The sequence below is a fragment of the Arachis duranensis genome, chromosome 9 (genome assembly GCF_000817695.3).
Source record: "Arachis duranensis cultivar V14167 chromosome 9, aradu.V14167.gnm2.J7QH, whole genome shotgun sequence".
In the NCBI taxonomy this organism is placed as follows: domain Eukaryota; kingdom Viridiplantae; phylum Streptophyta; class Magnoliopsida; order Fabales; family Fabaceae; genus Arachis; species Arachis duranensis.
In genome coordinates this window covers 15,290,892-15,310,474 of record NC_029780.3, presented here as the reverse complement: position 1 = coordinate 15,310,474, position 19,583 = coordinate 15,290,892, and the positions used below count along the sequence as shown (strand labels likewise).

Below are 19,583 nucleotides of genomic sequence, written 5' to 3'. Positions count from 1 at the left end.
GGGCGTTAGTGACAGACGCAAAAGAATCACTGGATTCTATTCCGACATGATCGAGAACCGACAGATGAATAGCCGTGCTGTGACAAAGCGCGTTGAACATTTTCACTTAGAGGACGGGACTGTAGCCATTGACAATGGTGATGCCCAACATAAAGCTTGCCATGGAAACGAGTAAGAAGGATTGGATGAAGACAGTAGGAAAGCAGAGAGACGAAAGGGAAGGCATCTTCATACGCTTATCTGAAATTCCTACCAATGAATTACATAAGTATCTCTATCCTTATCTTTATGTTTTATGCCTTTATCACCATACCCATTTGAGTTTGCCTGACTAAGATTTACAAGGAGACCATAGCTTGCTTCATACCAACAATCTCTGTGGTTACAACAATTTTACACCACCTAATCAAGGAAGAGGTGGAACAAATTTCAAGCTTGTCAACCGAGGAAGAGATCAAGGCAATTTTTATCAAGAGCAAACTAATTTCAACTGATTCCATTGTGGAAAGTATGGACACAAAGTAGCAGATTGCAGATTCAAAATGGTGAATAACAATCAAGCACATGTTGCAGAAAATCAGCATCAAAACACTGATGATAATCCGGGTACTCAGACTTTATTTTTTACAAGTAATTCATGTGCGGAAGATGAAAATATATGGTACTTGGATAATGCTTGCAGTAATCATATGTCTGGTAGAAAGGAGTTATTTTCTTCACTAGATGATTCAGTTAAACTATTATTGAAGTTTGGTAATAGTACAAAGATCCCTATTGAAGGAAAAGGGCACATACCAATTAGATTGAAGGATGGTTCTCTGAGTTATATTTCTGATGTTTTCTCTGCTCCTGAATTTGATTATAATTTACTGAGTATGGGACAATTATCTGAGAAGGGATATAAGATGATAGCTTATCGTGGATATTGCACTGTATTTGACAATAATGGAAGGTTCATTGATAAAGCAAAGATGACTTCAAACAGAATGTTTCCGTTAAAAATTCAACATGTTAATCCCTCTTGCATGAGTTCTGTGATACTTGATGATAACTGGTTGTGGCATATGCGGTTTGGACACTTTCATTTTTCTGGCCTAAACTACCTGTCAAGAAAAGGACTTGTTTCTGGCCTACCACGGATTCATATTCCCAATTGTGTTTATGAGATTTGTCAACTGAGAAAGAAGCACAGAGATCCATTCCCTACAGGAAAGTCTTGGAGAGCTAGAAGATTACTTGAAATTGTGCATTCAGATCTTTGTTCTGTAGAAGTTCCAAGTAATGGTGGTAGCAGGTACTTTATCACTTTTATTGATGATTTTAGTAGATATACATGGGTATACTTTCTGAAGCATACTCCTCAACAAAATGGAGTTGTTGAAAGAAAGAATAGAATCATCATGGATATGGTCAGATGCATGCTCAAGTCAAAACAAATGCCTAAAGAGTTTTGGGCAGAAGCAGTCGCAACAGTAGTTCATATTTTAAACAGGTGTCCAACAAAAAGTGTTTGTGATAAAACTCCAGAGGAAGCTTGGAGAGAAAAGCGGACTTTCATTCGTCATTTTAGAATCTTTCGGTGTATCACTTATTCCCACGTACCAGATCAATTAAGGAAGAAGTTAGATGACAAAGGCGAGAAGTGTATCTTTATTGGCTATAGCACAGACTCAAAAGCATACAAGTTGTACAATCCAGAAACAAAGGAAGTAATCATCAGCAGAGACTTGACGTTCGACGAGAAAGACATGTGGAACTGGGACACAAAGATAGAAAAACATCCGATTGTAATTTCAAATACATGGGATGATGAAGAAGAAAGACAACCAGATGCAACCGAACAACCTGAATCATCTAGAAGACCTCAAAGAGAGTGGAGACTACCTGCTAGATTAGCAGATTATGAAGTTGGCAATGACAACGATCCGTCCGATGAAGAAATCATAAACTTTGCTCTATTTTCAGATTGTGAGCCGTTGAAATTTGAAGAAGTCTTTAAAGACAACAATTGGAAGAAAGCAATGGATGAGGAGATTCATGCCATTGAGAAGAATGACACATGGGAGCTGACAGATTTACCAGCAGATAAGAAGCCGATTGGAGTAAAGTGGGTTTACAAGACTAAGTACAAACCTAGTGGTGAAGTTGATCGTTTCAAGGCAAGATTAGTTGCAAAAGGATACAAACAAAAACCAGGTATCGACTACTTTGAAGTATTTTCTCCTGTTGCTAGATTAGATACTATTCGTATGATTATTTCACTCTCGGCTCAAAATAAGTGGAAGATACATCAAATGGATGTTAAGTCTGCATTTCTAAATGGCACTTTAGAAGAAGAAATGTATGTTGAGCAACCTGTAGGATATGAAGTTCTTGGAAAAGAAGATAAAGTTTATAAATTGAAGAAAGCTTTGTACGGATTAAAGCAAGCACCAAGAGCATGGTACAAGAAGATTGATTCTTATTTCATTGAGAATGGTTTCAGAAGATGTCCGTTTGAGCATACTCTTTATATCAAGTTCGTTGAAAATGGAGATATTTTGATCGTGTGTCTTTATGTTGATGATTTGATCTTTACTGGGAACAATTTGAAGATAATTGCAGAATTCAGGGAGGCTATGATAAAGCACTTTGAAATGACAGATATGGGCTTGATGTCTTACTTTCTTGGCATTGAAGTAGTTCAAAAAGCTGGTGGAATTTTGAAGAAATATGCAAATGATATTTTGAAGAAATTTCAGATGGAGCACTCAAAACCAATTTCTACTCCAGTCGAAGAGAAGTTCAAATTGTTGAGAGAAGATAAAGGAAGAGCAGTAAATCCCACATACTACAAAAGCTTGATTGGAAGTCTGAGATACTTGACTGCGACTAGACCAGATATTGTGTTTGGAGTTGGTTTGCTTAGCAGATTTATGGAGGAGCCTTGTACCAACCATTTGCAAGTGGCAAAGAGAATTCTTCGATATATCAAAGGTACTTTAAATGATGGAATTTATTATGAGAATACTAATGAAGTAAATCTTGTTGGCTACACTGACAGTGATTAGGCCGGAGATATAGAAACAAGAAAAAGTACTTCAGGGTTTGTATTTCATCTTGGTTCTAGTGCAATTTCATGGTCGTCAAAGAAACAACCAGTAGTAGCACTATCTACAGCAGAAGCAGAATATATAGCAGCAGCAAGTTGTGCAACACAAGCAGTTTGGCTGGAAGAATTCTTGAAGAATTGAACGAGAAACAAAGTACTCCAACAACAATATTTTGTGATAACAAGTCAGCTATTGCACTTTGCAAAAATCTAGTATTTCATAGAAGATCGAAGCATATTGATATTCGATTTCACAAAATCAGAGAGTTGGTGAATGAAAAAGAAGTTGTGATTGAGTACTGTCCAACCGAAGAACAAGTTGCAGATATCTTTACAAAACCGTTGAAGATAGAGTTATTTTACAAATTAAAGAAGATGCTTGGAATGATTAATTCTGCAAGTTTGATTTAAGGGAGGCAATGTTGATAATTAAATCAACTTGTAAAATAATTCACCGCCATTTACAAAAGTTTAGTCAAAACTTGGTCAAACATTGAAGGAAGTAAATTTGAAATGATTATTATGGAAGTAACTAGAAATGTTACAAAGGATCATGGTCAAATGTTCAAAGATTTACAGTTGGATAGTTTCTTCTACAACTTTCAATAAGTTACCACCTTATATCCAAGCTTAATCATTAAGCTTAGGTTACAAGTTGTTTATGTTGAAATTTTTTTATTCTAAATTTTTGTTACTGATGTAATGAATATTGTTGCTTATTACTAGATTAGAATTTAGAAGATAATTAGAAATTTTTTATTTTGTGAATTTTTAATAATAAAAATAAAAAAATTATTATATGAAATGGTAATATTTTGAATTTTATTAGTTTAAAAAATATTGAATTTGATTATTTAAAATTGTATATTAAATTTAGTTCACCAATTTCAAAGCTAGTAAATTTATTAATTTAGTGTTGTAAATTGAGGTAGTATTTTGTTGAGAAATTTTTTTATAAATAAATAATTTAATTATTTATTTATTGAAATCTATAATTTATAGCATATTTACTCATTTATAACACATTAATTTATTTCGTTTACAGGATAAATAAAATAAATATAAATATATCTATTATATTATAAACGAGATATATAAAATTTAAAAAAATACACATATTTCATTTACACACTATAAATAAAATATGTATATTATCAATAAAAAATTACGATTAAAATTAATAATATCAATTTAATAAAAAATCAACTCATTTAAATGAATACTCAAAAAAATATATAGGAAATAGATTGAATTGACTTCATTTTTTAATGACCATATAGAAAAGTAAAATACTCAAGTTTTTGAGTTTTATGTGGAATCCTTTATCATGGGTTATGGAAGCTGCTGCTATCATGGCCATTGCTGTGGCACATGGAGGGGTAAATCTTACATTATTTCCTAAGATTATTTTAAATTTTTTTTCTTTTCATGGATTTTTTAGTTTTAATATAAAATTAGTTTTCTTTTAATTTTTTGGTTCAATGCAAGAGTAAGACATTTTATCTTGGGTACGACAAAGGATAATATCTTGTTATAAAGAGAAATGATAAAATGACTCATTTTTTACATATTTATTTAAGATTTATCATTTTATTATTATAATAATTAATAAACACGAATCATATTTTAAAAACAAGAATGTTAGAGTGTTATTTGAATTTATTATTTTTGGTTAGTAATTAGTCATTAATATTTAAAAGTGTGGAGTAAATATATTGTTAAATTATTAGACTAAAAGAGTTGAGTTAATAACTAAAAATAATGATAAAAAATAATAAATCTTGATGACTCTCTAACATTTTTTATTTTAAATTATTATCTAATAGTCTTCTTTAATTATTAATTTTACATAAGACAATTGCATATAAATTTTTATTTTTAATTTTTCTATTAAAAAAGATCATGTAATAACAAGTTTTTCTTTTTAAATTCGCTTTTTGCACAACAAAAATTCATCAATCTTTTAGCACTTTTTAATTTTAATATTGGGACAACAATGATAGTTTTTAGTACCATTGAGATTTAATGTAAACACTATAATACGAGTTGGATATCAATAAATTAAACTGTCAAATTTTGTGGTACACAAATCTAAGAGCATCTTTAATTTAATGTTAGTTTTAATTTTAATTTTATTTAAGATATTTGTGGAATCATTTGTCATAAATAGTAATTTAAAATTAAAAATAAAACTTGTTCCTCCAATGTTTTGTTTCAATTCAATTAGACTTTTACATTTTTTAATTATTTAATTAACATAATTATACAAATGATAAAATTTTATTAATTTTTTATTAAGGTGATACTGTATTATTAATTATTTCATCAATCAATTTTAATACAAATTTTAATTCTAAATCAATCTACTTCTTAAAAATATTAAAAGTAATACTCTAAAAATACTCTATTGAAGATGCTCTAACCCTTAAATTAAATTTGAGTTTTACTAAATTTTAACACAAATCAAAGAGTTCTATTTATATTCCACTAAAATTCAAAATTTTTGTCATCATAAAATTGGTGGATCAAAATTTTTTAACAATTTTACTAATCAAATATGAGGCTTCAGATTTATTAACTAAAATTAAAAAAAAAAAAACTAACATCTATATTTAAAGAAAACACACAAAATTGTCATCATATTGTAGTGTATTACACAGGATGTTACTTCATTTCTTAAAAATTCAGCCTCGTTGCAACAGTTTAGTTATTGCAGCAAGTTCAAATTCAAAATATTTCAGCACGGAACATGAAATTTTGTTTAATTAAATTCATGAGCATTACACTCTATAGGATAAAAGTGGAGATTACTAATACTTAGTTGGCATAATTATTTTGCTAATTATAACTTTTAGGGGTGACAACGGAGCGGGTAGGAGTGAGTTTTTATTCTACCCGATCTTATCCCACCTTACAATAACCTGCATAAAATCCGCTCTGCTCCTACCCATAAGTAATAAAATGTTGAATTCTAATGCGCCTCCACGAATACCTGCCCGTTTCCAGCCACCGCTATCCAGCATTCCAGCATCAGTTTCAAAGAAGAAAACAATGCTGGTAATGCAGCTGCAGCACTTATGACAAGACCGGCCCTAAAAGCAAAGGTTTTCTCTTCTTTTACTTGTCTGATTTACATTCATTCAGATTTCTAGTTTCTTCTGAGTCTTTGGAGTTACACTAAAAGGTACTCCGAGAAGAGGACGCTTGGGTGTTGGTTCCTGGAGACATAATTAGCATCTCCTTCAAGGAGATCCTTTGAAGATCGATCAAGTAAAAATAAAATCATCATCGTATGCTAAGCTACCATGCATTCATTTAATTTAATTTCTTGTGTTTATTATTGTTTCAGTCTGCTCTAACTGGAGAATCACTTCCTGTGGCTCATCTTGTTCAAAGCACCACACATGTTGGCCATTTCCAGAAGGTTCCATTCATATACTGAGACCACATAAAACGATAAATAGTTTCTTAATTTTTTAACTACAAATAAGTTTAACACTAATTGAAAATATAAAAACGTTGTCCACCTTTTAAAATACAAGGTATTTAAATTCTTTTGAAAAACTTATTTGTCCTGGTATACTCTAAACGGAAATACTTAAATGTCACGTATTTTAAAAAATAAAAAATATTTTTATATTTTTAATTGGTCAATAATTTATTTATATTTAAATTAAAATATTGAGTATCTATTTGTTATTTTTTTTAAAATAATCACCAAACCATTCTATACGTTATATGTTAATACTCATTGATCTCCAAAATTTCACTCATGTTTCATTGTGATTTCCAAAATTTTGATTTATTCAATTTGACCTTCCTACATGATATCTATGACCATAAATGTATGGAATGGTTTGGTGATTAATGTATAGAATAATAGAATGGTATCTATGACCATAATAATGTATAGGTAGACCATTCTATACTAAACCATTATGTATATAGGTAGACCATTATTTGATACTATGACCATAATGTTTTGATACTAAACCTTCCTATACTTTTCATGGTTTGGTGATACTATTTTCAATTTTCCTTGTTTACTGTTTAGTATTCAATTTGACCTTCCTACATGGTATCTATGACCCACCACATTAGAATTTAATTTTAGAAAAAATATAAATAAATAATAAAAATACTAAATAATGTGAATAATGAATAATATATCGAATGTTCAATTCACTAAGTATGCAGATGATTATCCTAATATTAAGATTTAAGTGAGTAATTTGGGGGTGTAGTGTATTTTTACTTTATTAGACTAATTTAGAGCCCATTATTCACATTATTCACAAAAATCATTGTTTACTTAACAAAGTCCTTAATTTTATTTTTATCATAGAACTGACATGTTAAAATAGATTGACGATTGTTACGCTAGATTCTTTAACAACTATTGATCTAGTAATTAGAATTTTTAACTCAATTTGCTATTTTAATTTTTAAAAACCTTAAGTGAAATTAAGACATAGGTTTTAAAGATTTTGCAAGAAGAAAATTAGATAAAAAAAAGTTTTAATTATCACATCAAATAACTGTTAGAGAGTTTAGTATAGTAGTTATCGATCCATTTCAATACGCCCTTAAGGATTTTATGACAAAAATAAAGTTAGAGAATAGGGACCAACATTAGTCACGAAATTGAATGAATCTAAATTTTGGAGACCAGATTAAAGTATGAATATAACTCTTAAAGACAAATTTTAGTATTAACTCGTCTCAAGAATCAAGATCATACTGCTTAGCGGCGTTGCATTACTATTCGACAGGTTCTAACTTGTATTGGGAACTTGTGCATGTGTTCCATTGCGATTGGGATGCTTATTGAGATAATTGTGATATATGGGATCCAGAAAAGGAAATACCGAGTTGGTATTGATAATCTCCTTGTTCTGCTTATTGTTGGTGGGATCCCTATTGCAATGCCAACTGTGCTTTATGTTACAATGGCCATTGGTTCACATCGCTTGTCTCAGCAGGTTTCTATATAAATACTTATAAGATCAGTTTTATTAAGCTTTGCTTAATAGTCTAGCTGGTGTTTATACTATATAGTTTTGTTAGCAGCTCAATTTGTTGTTGAGAGCAATTTTGGTCCAGTGCTTTTATAGTTTTAAATTTCACATTTATAGGAAGTGGGCTATTTCTAAATTTCATTTTTCATTTGAAATAGTTAATGAAATGAGATTGGTTTTAGTATAGAGAGATAATTTGAAAACTAATTAAACATTAGAGTGATAAATATCATATTTAATCTCAAATAATTATTTATGACATATCGTCCTACAAATAGTAACTTGAAATTTTACAGGGCTCGAAATGAAATTGAAATGAAACCGAACACGGGAGATGATCTGAAATCTCAATATATTGTTCCTACTTTCTAACAGGAGGGTTTCTTTTGCAGGGTGCCATAACAAAGAGGCACATTAACTCTTAATTAACAAGCTTACAGTGGACAAGAATATGATTGAGGTTTTGTTTTATTCTTCTTGCAATCAAATGAACAGCAGTTAATTGCTCAGGAGAAACAACTACTCATTTAAACAATTCATAACTAACTTGCTACAATGATAAAAGGGCTGGAATAAAGGAAGTTCATTTCCTTCCATTCAATCCAACTGATAAAAGAACAGCACTTACATACATTGATTACATACCTCTAGTAACTTAATTAAATTATTTTTTATACACTTACTTAAGTTTTTATCTAATTTTGCTATTTAAACAACTCTTGCAGCCAAATTATATGCAACAATTACATGTGTTAGTCACATTGTCCCATTGTAAAATAGAAAATGTTAGAAAACCAACACTTTTAGTGTTAAAAAAAAAGGGAGAATTGACTAGTATCGGTTAAAAAAAAAGGAGAATTGACTAGTATCGATTCAATTCTAATTGGAACACGTGTTGGCCATCTAGAATTTTTTTTCCGGACGAAACATGTGACGGCCTTAGTTTTTTGTTAGTTCAATTTGTGGTCTATATATGATTCGTGTGACATGCGAAGTGTAAAGTGCATATTAACTATTAAGTATCTCTCCGTTTATTTTTTTTAATTAATATTTTAGAGTGTATTTTTTATTATAAAATATCTTTTTTTCACATGTTTTTTTTTTTTAATCTCACTCCAAGAACCAAACGAAATCGAACTGGTTAAGTTACTGGTTTACTAATTTATTAGTTGAATCAATAAATTATTAGTTTAACTGGTAAAACTAATTTCACTTAAATAAAAAATATAAAATAGTCAAAAATTTAAAATTTAAATTTAAAATATATATTTTTACTAATATTTTATGATGAATCAAGTATCAAATTTTAAAAATAAACATAAAATTTATTTAGTACTATTATAATAGTATCTTAATTTGACACAATAAGAGTAACAATTATATTAGTACATTATCTAATTAATTTACAAAGCCTATCATCCAATTATAATATTATTAAATTTTAACACTAATATCAAAATAAATAACCTTAATCACAATATTAATATTGAAATAGATCAAGCAAATTAATAAATTTTTAATAAAATTTATAAATTATTTAATTGAGTGTTTATTATATAATTAGGTTTTGTCATATGTGATAATAAAAAAGCATGATGGCTAAGTGGTAATTGAAAGGTGTTGCAACTTTAAAAACTTTGGCTTAGAAATTTTGAAAAAATTTTCAAAATAACACACACTAATCAAATGTGAACATTTGGAGCACCATTTTTATTGAATTCCAGGTGAACAAGCTGTGCTATGGAGCACTATAGACTGGGTGCTAGATAGTTGTTATGCACATAAAAAAGTAATGATTATATGTTTGTGTATAAATATATGTATTTTTGTATATTTTTAATATATATTTTATATTTAATATTTTAACATATATTCTATATAAATAGTTAATTTGATGATTATTTTGTAGAGGTAATATAGTTGAAATTTTATAATTTTTTTATATTTTAGTCTACAATTTATTATGTAATTATAACTAAAAAATATTGAAAATTTTAATTTAGAAAAATAAAAATATTTAATAACAAAAAATAAAAATAATTAAAATTTATCTTATTTAATATTTATTAATTTTAACAAAAAAATTAATTAATAATTCATAAATACTAAATAAAATAAATTTTAACTTTTCTTCCCCTTAGTATTTCAGTAGGGAAGCATGGTGCCTATTAGATAGAGCAGAACATTTGTTTTGATCATAACTCTTGTCATTCATTACGTAGGTTCTGAATCTTGCACATAACAAAGCAGACATTAGACAGAAAATTCATGCAATTATTGACAAGTTTGAAGAACGTGGACTTCGTTCTTTGGCTGTTGCTCGCCAGGTTTTTCACCTTTCCATGAACCTGTTACTTTCTAACAACCTTTTTAGCAACAACGATTTTTTTTTCCCCCTCCATTTAGGATGTACCGGACGGAAATAAAGACAGTCCAGGAGGGCCGTGGGAATTTCTCGGCCTTCTTCCGCTTTTCGACCCTCCTCGCCATCAGAAGAGCTCTTGATGTTGGTGTTAGTGTCAAAATGATCACAGGTATGTTTAAGTGTTATTTGATTCATTTCATTTTAAGTGTATTGCTAGTTTCCTGGTGTTACTGTCAAAATATTTCAATTGGAAACCAATTCTTTTACTAAAGTTCCAGGGCTCTACTTAGTGCATGCTTTTATTCAAAGAAATTCTCTCAAAATAACAGTCGCTTTTATTTGTTGGATTCATTGAAAAATTAATGTATCTAGATCGCCCCTAATTCGTAGGTGATCAACTTGCATAGCTAAGGAAATACGCAGAAATGACTTAAAGAATATTTTTAGTGATTAAACAAATTTGACCTTAAACCTATAAATTCTTAGTAAGTGTGCTATAATTTACGAATATAAGGGATAAGTGGAAAAGAAAGAATAAAACATCCTTAATCTAATCAAATGACTTATATTGTTATACAAAGTTTTAGATAAAACATCCTTAGTTTTAAGATCATTGCAAGAAAAATATTTTCTTCCTTGTTCCGTAATATATGTGAGGATCCTTATGTGGGTACCGTCATGACACTATCCAAAGACAGGGTCAAGCCTTCTCCAAACGCAGACAGTTGGAAGCTTAGAGAAATTTTCGCTACCGGAATTATTCTTGGTAGCTACCAAGCTATAATGACTGTCGTCTTCTTCGTGTTGGCTTATGAAACAAGCTTCTTTCCGGTAAGGAGATCGTCCTTCCGCTTTCCCACTACTCTGTCCTCCTCTCAAGAAAATGATACTATAGCAAAATTGTTCTGCTGCAGGACTATTTTTTCAGCTGTGTATCTTCAAGTCAGTACAATTAGTCAAGCATTAATCTTTGTGACACGCTCCAGGGGTTGGTCTTACACACAAAAACCTGGTCTTTTGCTTCTTGTTGCATTCGTTATTGCTCAGTTGGTACTGCATGTTTTTTTCCACTTAATAGTGATATATATAACAAAGAAAAGAATAAGTACCAACATAGTATCGCCAATTTATTGTCAATAATAATTGATATTAAAGACACATCTATTATAAGAAACATGTATAAGGAGACATATTTAAGAAATGAAAATGAAAAAGTATAGATAGACAATGAAAATATTAAACAATGTGAATAATAGATATATTGAATGTTTAACTTACTAGGTGTGCGGACAGTTATCCTAATATTAAGATTTAGGTGGGTAATTTGAGAGTGTAGTGTGTTTTTATTTTACTGGACCAATAATTTTAGAGTCCATTGTTTACAAAAGTCATTATTTACCTAGTAAAGTTCGAAATGAGACACATCCACAAAAACATTTTTATTAGACACAAGCATAAAAAAAAAAAAATTTTTATTGAGTGATACTAGGTAGCCAAAAAATATTTACAATATAGAAATGCCATATAAAAATTTTAATTCTCTTGATAAGCAAGTGACATACACCTCCTTATCACTTATCCTTCTTATTACCTACTATTTTGCTGTATGTTTGGAGTCATTAATGTTCTTTTCAAAATCAATTTTAGTTTCTCTCAAATCAAATCCCTAACATCTCTCAATCACATTATTATCTATTAAATGCAATAATTATTGTAAAAAATATAAAAATTAAATTAAAAAATTTTAACAACTTCTACTATATAACTTATATTTTACATATAGACTATTAAAAAATAAAATATAAAATATAAACAAAAATTTAAAAATAATATAATTTAAAATTTGCTAATATTAATTATAAAAATTTATTAATTATAGATATCATAGGTATGAAATTATGACTATTATGAGTATAAATTATGGATGTTATTAATATGAAATTATGGACGTTATGTGTATCAATTTATAGATATTATGAGTAAATTTATCAATTGAATAAATTAATTTAAGAATTTGACATTTTTTTAAATTCAATTATGATAAATTTAAAAATATTTTTGTGTTAACTTTATAGTTACTTATGCAATAACTAAAAAATGATATGTGTATGGATGTAATATCTAATAAACATGAATTTAATTTTTAGATATTAGTTGTATATAATTATGGATATATATATATATATCCATAATTCAGTAAAACTTTAATTCAGTCCTTCATTTTTGTGTTTTCATATTTACATTTCTGTATCTGCATATGTGTGCGAACTACCGCCACATCTAACATCATACTAACCTACATATGCGTGCAGACTATCGCCGCATCTAACTTCATATTTACTTTATTGTTCTTGCACCTGCATTCATTATTCTGATATCTCCCTACTCAACTACCCCTTTTTCCTATAACTTCATATATATATATATGAATATTATGTGTATGAACATAGTAGTACAATATAATTATACATAGAATAAATGACCATTTGTACCCATAAGAGATGAAAACGCTAACATTTGTACCCATGAAAACTCGAAACTAATCTTGTACCCATGATAGATACTGTCTGTCTGACAAAAGTGCCCTGACTTGGATCTGAGCTTGGTTCGTGGGTTTTCGAACCTACATGGCACTTCCACCCCCCTCCAAAGCCATATCTGAGCCAACCATTCACCATCATCATCTTCATCTTCTTCACCATCATCCCCATCCATCACTGTCTCCTCCCAGCCACCATAACCTCCGTCACCATCACCTCAGCACCGCCACAGCCACCTCCCTTCACCACAACCTCCGGCGACAACCCATACCGTCGCGCCCCTTTCTCTTCTTCTTCCCCTCTTCTCACCTCCGCTGAGCCCAGAAACCACAACGCCAGCTCCTCCTCTCCACCAAAGCCCAGAGCAGCAGCGGCCACCTTCTCCATTCCTGGGTCTCCTCTCGTCTGCCACCAAACAGCCGCAACACCCAACCTTCTCCGCAGCGTCCTTACGGCGTTCCAACCCGTCACCACTCCCCTGTCCGAACCCTAACTCCGCCAACCATCACCGTCGGCCTCTACGAGCCACCGCAACCCTCTTCCCTTTTCTCCCCTTTGCGTGTTCTTTGTCTTCCTCAGCCACACCAACGAACCGGCCACCTTCTCCTCCCTCTCTCTCACTGGCCGAACCGCCGCGCCGTCGCCTAGCACCGTCGCGATTCTAGCCCCGTTTTCCGTTCTCCCAAGGAACGACCAGAACAGGGTGCAGTCCTTGTGTCTTCCATCCCCTCCATTTTTCCCTGTTTCATGGCTGCGTTCACTCTCCGCTGCTGCAATTGAAGCAGTGCCACTACCAGGCCGCCGCTTCTGCCCAGGCCAATTCAGCCATCATCTTTCCTTCACCTGTTCATTCTCTGCTTCCCAGGTTTCCATTTTCATTTGTTGAGTTCTGTTTCTTTCATTGTATTGCTTTTAGTTCATTTTGCTTAATTGGGTTAGTTAGAAATGCATGTTAGTTGCTTAGGTTGTTAGATAATCTGAGTTGGATAATGGATTTAGGTTTGTTTCGATTCATGCTGCTGTTTAAAAATTTTGCTGTTTTGATTCATGCTGCTGGTTGAAAATTTTAACTTATCTGATGCTGCTGGGAGCTTTGGGGGGTGGGAGTGCCACGTAGGTTCGGAAACCCACGAACCAAGCTCAGATCCAAGTCAGGGCACTTTTGTCAGACGGACAGCATCTATCATGGGTACAAGATTAGTTTCGAGATTTCATGGATACAAATGTCAGCGTTTTCATCTCTCATGGGTACAAATGGTCATTTATTCATTATACATACACAAAAAAATACAAAAGAAAAATCGGTTTATTACCATACCTCTTCAAAACTAGTGTGATTTTTCATATTTTTAAAAATTAGTTGACTAACAACAACTTCGTCGGATGAGTCCGTCTATTCTTCAAATTCTTCATCAGCACCTTTTACCATATATACCGTATTAAGGTCGAATTCAATTGCCATATTATTTGCAATGAAAAAGATGACTTCTTGTAAAATTTCTTGGCCTATTCTAAATTTTTAATTGTACTTGCAATGGTATTAAAGTTGTGAATTTTGAATGAAAATAATTGAATTAACAGAAACAAAACCATACTAGGGTAGCTTTCAGGTTTTGTATCTCCATTGAATGATAATAAATGACTTAAAAAAAATAAAAAATCATTTACAATTAACTCATATAATACAAATTATCATTACCATTCTTTATAATTATTATTAGTTTTTATTGTATTCTTAAATATAAAAATAAAATCATAAAAAAATATTAAGTATTAATTACAAGAATGTCTAATAATAAGGAATTTGATATTATAATTAATGCCATTAATAAATGAAGCTGATAAGAATATGATAAGTGGATTGATAGAAGAGTGAAATAAAAAATAGAACTATTGTTAAGTTATATAAATGAAGTAAATTATAAAAGTTTTGGCTAATTATGGCTAAAAAATTTTTGTTACCAAACTTTTTCCATTTTTATTAGACACATGCACAAAGACACTTCTATTAACTATAGGCATAAGCAAAAATTGGCAAGAGTTAGTAGAATCTTTGTTGGTTACATAGCGGGATTCATATAACAATTTAAGTGAAAACCTAGGTACAGTTGACTTTAAGTGAAGTTGATAATTGAGAGTCATTAGATGATTTGACTGATTTAACTAAATTCTCATCTAATGGCTCTCAACTATCAATTTCACGTGAATTCGACTAAACTTAAATTTTTACCAACAATTTATGTGTCTTTTCCTATTAGCTTAAGCCGAAATGTTTAGAACTCAATCTTTAAAAAGAATCTCAGGATAAGACAAATAAAAAGAGAAAGAAGTCTTATAAAAAAACACTCAAACTTTGAAGAGGACCTGTTAGAGATATAGAGGAGCATTTCTCTTCTTTTTTTTACCCTTCCTGGATTATTTATTCAAACCTTCTAGTTCCAAAAGCATTGAAACTTCTAAGGCAACATTTCATTTGATTTTCACTATACTCTAATCAACAGATTGCATCTATTATATCTACCACTGTCACTTGGAAAACTGCTAGAATCAGAAGCATAGGTTGGGGATGGACCGGAGTAATATGGTTGTTTAATATTGTAACTTACGGATTTCTTGATCCTTTAAAGTTCGCTGTTCGTTACGCATTAAGTGGAAGAACATGGAATCTGGTGGTCGACTAACGTGTGAGTATTTCAACACAAATTCATATAAACTCATAATTCATATTCCACCAAATCAACTGTTATACCTGTTTTCAGTAGTTTATTTGGTGACTGATTTTTTATATACACTTATCATGGTTGTTTTTTTAATTATAATTTAAAAGATTCGTTCGTTAGAATGGTTTTTCAAGTTAACATGACTTATTGATGAACATTTTCAGACTGCATTCACCAATAAAAATAAGTTTTGGTAGAGAAGCTCGCGAGGCTGCATATGGGCTGCCGAGCAAAGAACCTAACATGGTATTCAGCCGGCTGAACCGAGATCCTTCGCGGAGAAGCACACTTTTGGTGAAATGAATACATTGGCTGACAGACAAGAAAACGAGCAGAGATAGCAAGCTTCTCTTTATTCAAATTCAAATGGTTTTTATTTAGGTGCATTCTATGGTGGGGTTGATATTGTGGTGACTATTATGACTACGATAGATCCACCATTGTAATGCATACACATGTCATGGATTTGAATTCAACATTTAGATTTGACTCAAATTTAAAGGTTACTAAAATTAATTAATGTAAAGTTATCACAGTGAAATTTTCTCTCTCTTTTCGCACTGTATGGAAGAATAAGCCAAAGCATCATGTATTGCACAACCATTAACCCAAGAAAATACAAATTAACCCCAATCCAACCAAAATAAAACTATATCTTCTTCCTTTTCCTTTCTCTTCATCTTCAACTTTCATATTATATTCGCAAAGACTTTTCAATAGACATGCTATTTCTATACAACAAAATATCATATTATCAGAGCATATGACAAGTAATTATTGAGAAAAAACAAAGAAAAATAGTAAGAAAAAGAACTGCAAGATATTAGAAATCAATAATTCAAGTGGTATTGAGCTGTAACAATTTTACTTTCACCATATTTTTCTCTTCCATCTAACTTTGATTCAATTTGATTCACTTTCACTAGTCACCAAAATCATATCATTCTCACTATTAGGATCTTTTTCCCTCAAAATCAAAGAACAACAACTAACCGAAACACCAAACTTTGAAACTGTTCAAAGCTAACACCATAACTCCCTTGTTCTGGAATTCATCTAATGCCATAACTACTCCTTTCAAAGGTCAACCTTGCTAGCCAATTAGTATCATTCACTACCATCCTGTGACGATAAAATGGTTATTGTGATACTAGAGGCTGCTAGATTAAGGCGGCGTTCACTGGGCGGTGACCATCGCGGAAACTAGAATGTGTTTTCACTTAGAGCAGCTCAGATGCGATCCTACGGTGGAAGAGGGTTTCAAAACAACCATACTTGATGAACCCAGTCCAACACCATAGGTTTTTTGGTGAAGCTTTTTTCTTTTTATCATAATTTGGTGAAGTTCTGAATCTATAACTGATTTTTTTCTAGGCCCCTTCAACTTAATTTTTTTTCCATGCTTGGTCCATACAGTGAAAAGCTCATACGAAACAAAAAATTGTTTTGATGACAAAATTACCCACTTGCTATTATAGTAAATATTTAAAATTTACATATATTAGCATTGAAGTAACCTTTCATTATCGTTTTAGAGGATATTTCTCACTATAATCAACAATGACATGTGTCACTTTTCTACTAGTTGATCAACCACTAAACACCTTTAGGCACCATATCTTTAGCCACTAGAAAACTGACCTTTTATGTTTTCAACCTTTTTTTTTCCTCTTATCATTTTTTTCTTATTTCGTATGATGCAGGTTAAGAGAGCTTCACACTTTAAAAGGAAGGGTATAATCATTTGCTAAGCTAAGGGGTATTGACATTGATGCCATGAATGGAAACTACACTGTCTAAACTAAAGCCTTATATATATTATTGATTTTCTCTTATGTGCTGGTTTTTCTCTATTTTTTCTTGTCCTTAATTCATTTTTTTTTTGTGAAACTTACATGCAATTATTTTTATACAAAGTTGATAATTGAGAAAAAAAAAGCTAAATAATAATTTAGTTAAACTTATTAAATTATATAACACTTTTTAAATATCAACTTCATATAAAGATAATTGTATATAAGTTTTTACTTATTAGTATAAACTTAAAATCTTTTTTTGTAAAAATTATATTAGTGATGGTGAGAAACATTTTTGGATTCACCTGTAAACATTTTGAGAGCCATTTCTCTTATGTCACACACATGCATGAAAAACTAACTGATTGAGTGTGGTTTGGTGAAAATAAATAAAGAACAACTAAGCGAAAGAATTAAAGATAGGTAATTTTAAAAGAAAAACTATTTTTAACAATAAATAAATGAGTTATGACTTTAAAAAAAAATTTTAAAACCCATATATGTTTTTTGGATCGAGGCTCTAGCGTGTTTTTTTTTTTCTTGGACAGGGAGACTTTATAGTGGTTAAATATTCAAAAATGGATCATAATCATAAGACTTATTACGTTGTTGTAGTTGGGGGTGTTCGAAAATAAATTTACCAGCAGCCGAGGCCTTGATCAATGGCATCACCTGCCTCGTTGGAAGCTGCACCAAGGTTCGAATTCTCAGCAAGAATTCGAGTTCAAGTTTCAGTTAAAGCTGGATGTTATTTAAAAATTTATAGTGTATATCCATGTAGTGTGTCTGTATGTGTAAGTGTGTTATATGAATATGTGATGTATAGATGTAATGTTTAGAATTAAAAATTGTCTAATTTACTTGACTAAAAAAAAACTTTTCATTTATTTAGCATAGTTTTAGAATAATAATTGTAATAGTTAAATAATCATTAATTATATATACTCCTTTATTAAGGATAATATTGCCTACTCAGACAATTTTAAGTATTATCAAGATTTATTTATTAATTTTTTAATTTTCGAAAAATTAATTTAAAACGAAAGCAATAATTATACTAATCATGGGTGACCATAGTCTTAAGTAATATATACCCGTTCAAATATGTTAGTTTAAGAACCAAAAAGGAAAAAAGTTGAAGATTTTTCCTAATTGAAAAGGTATGTATTTATTTTAACCAATTTCTAAATTAAATAATAGCATGAGAGCTCTTTTTTTATATGAATATTCACTTGTAAATTACCTTTATTTCATACAAAATTATGGTTGAGGGGAATACTTGGTATAGGGTTAGCATTAATTAATTTATATTAGTTTAATAGTTAACTCACTAATTTATTTATATAAATGTCGAAAATTTGAATTTTACCGTACATACAATAACTTATTAATTAATAACAAATTCTAAAATATAACTTAAATTCACGATAAATTAATTTTTGGTTTGTCGGGCGAGAGATACTGCGTAAAATTAATATATATAGATAGATAGATATGGGATTAGCATCGTATACAATTTAGAGTTAATTAAATACACATAAAGTCAATCGTCTATCTTAAGTCCTAACATATAATGATACAAAGGGTAAAAGACTAACGAATGACACATACAAGTTTTAATTATAATTATTTTAAGAACAATAATGAATAATAAAGTAAAGGAAATTTAATTTAAGTCTTGTCAAGTGGCTAATAAATATCTTAAGCTTCTGGTTACGATTATCCTTGGAAGCGTTGTGATTATAACTTGTAAGCATCACGATATCCACTCATATAAGGTTAAAGTGTAAAAGCAACAATTTGAAGCACATGATGATGAAAAACAAAGTTACCAACCTTTGTAGGTTTTGCCTCTTCAATAATGTAACACAAGTCTCTTTCCCCCTCATCAATTTCCGCCAACTAGTACTCTTCTCTAAAATATTTAATTCCGCTTATAATTATAGAGAAACTTTGTTAAGGGTTTAGAACCACACATCAATTGAAAAGGATCATCTCTATACTAGTGTAATCATTAACTTTAACTTCGATAAAATTGATGCAAGACCGTAAG

At 30.5% G+C, this 19,583-nt stretch overlaps 1 pseudogene; it reads left to right on the top strand.

The window, feature by feature from the left end:
• Window positions 1-4,377: 4,377 nt before the first annotated feature.
• On the top strand, window positions 4,378-16,189 carry LOC107464831 (ATPase 7, plasma membrane-type-like; annotated as a pseudogene).
• The last annotated feature ends 3,394 nt before the right edge of the window (window positions 16,190-19,583 follow it).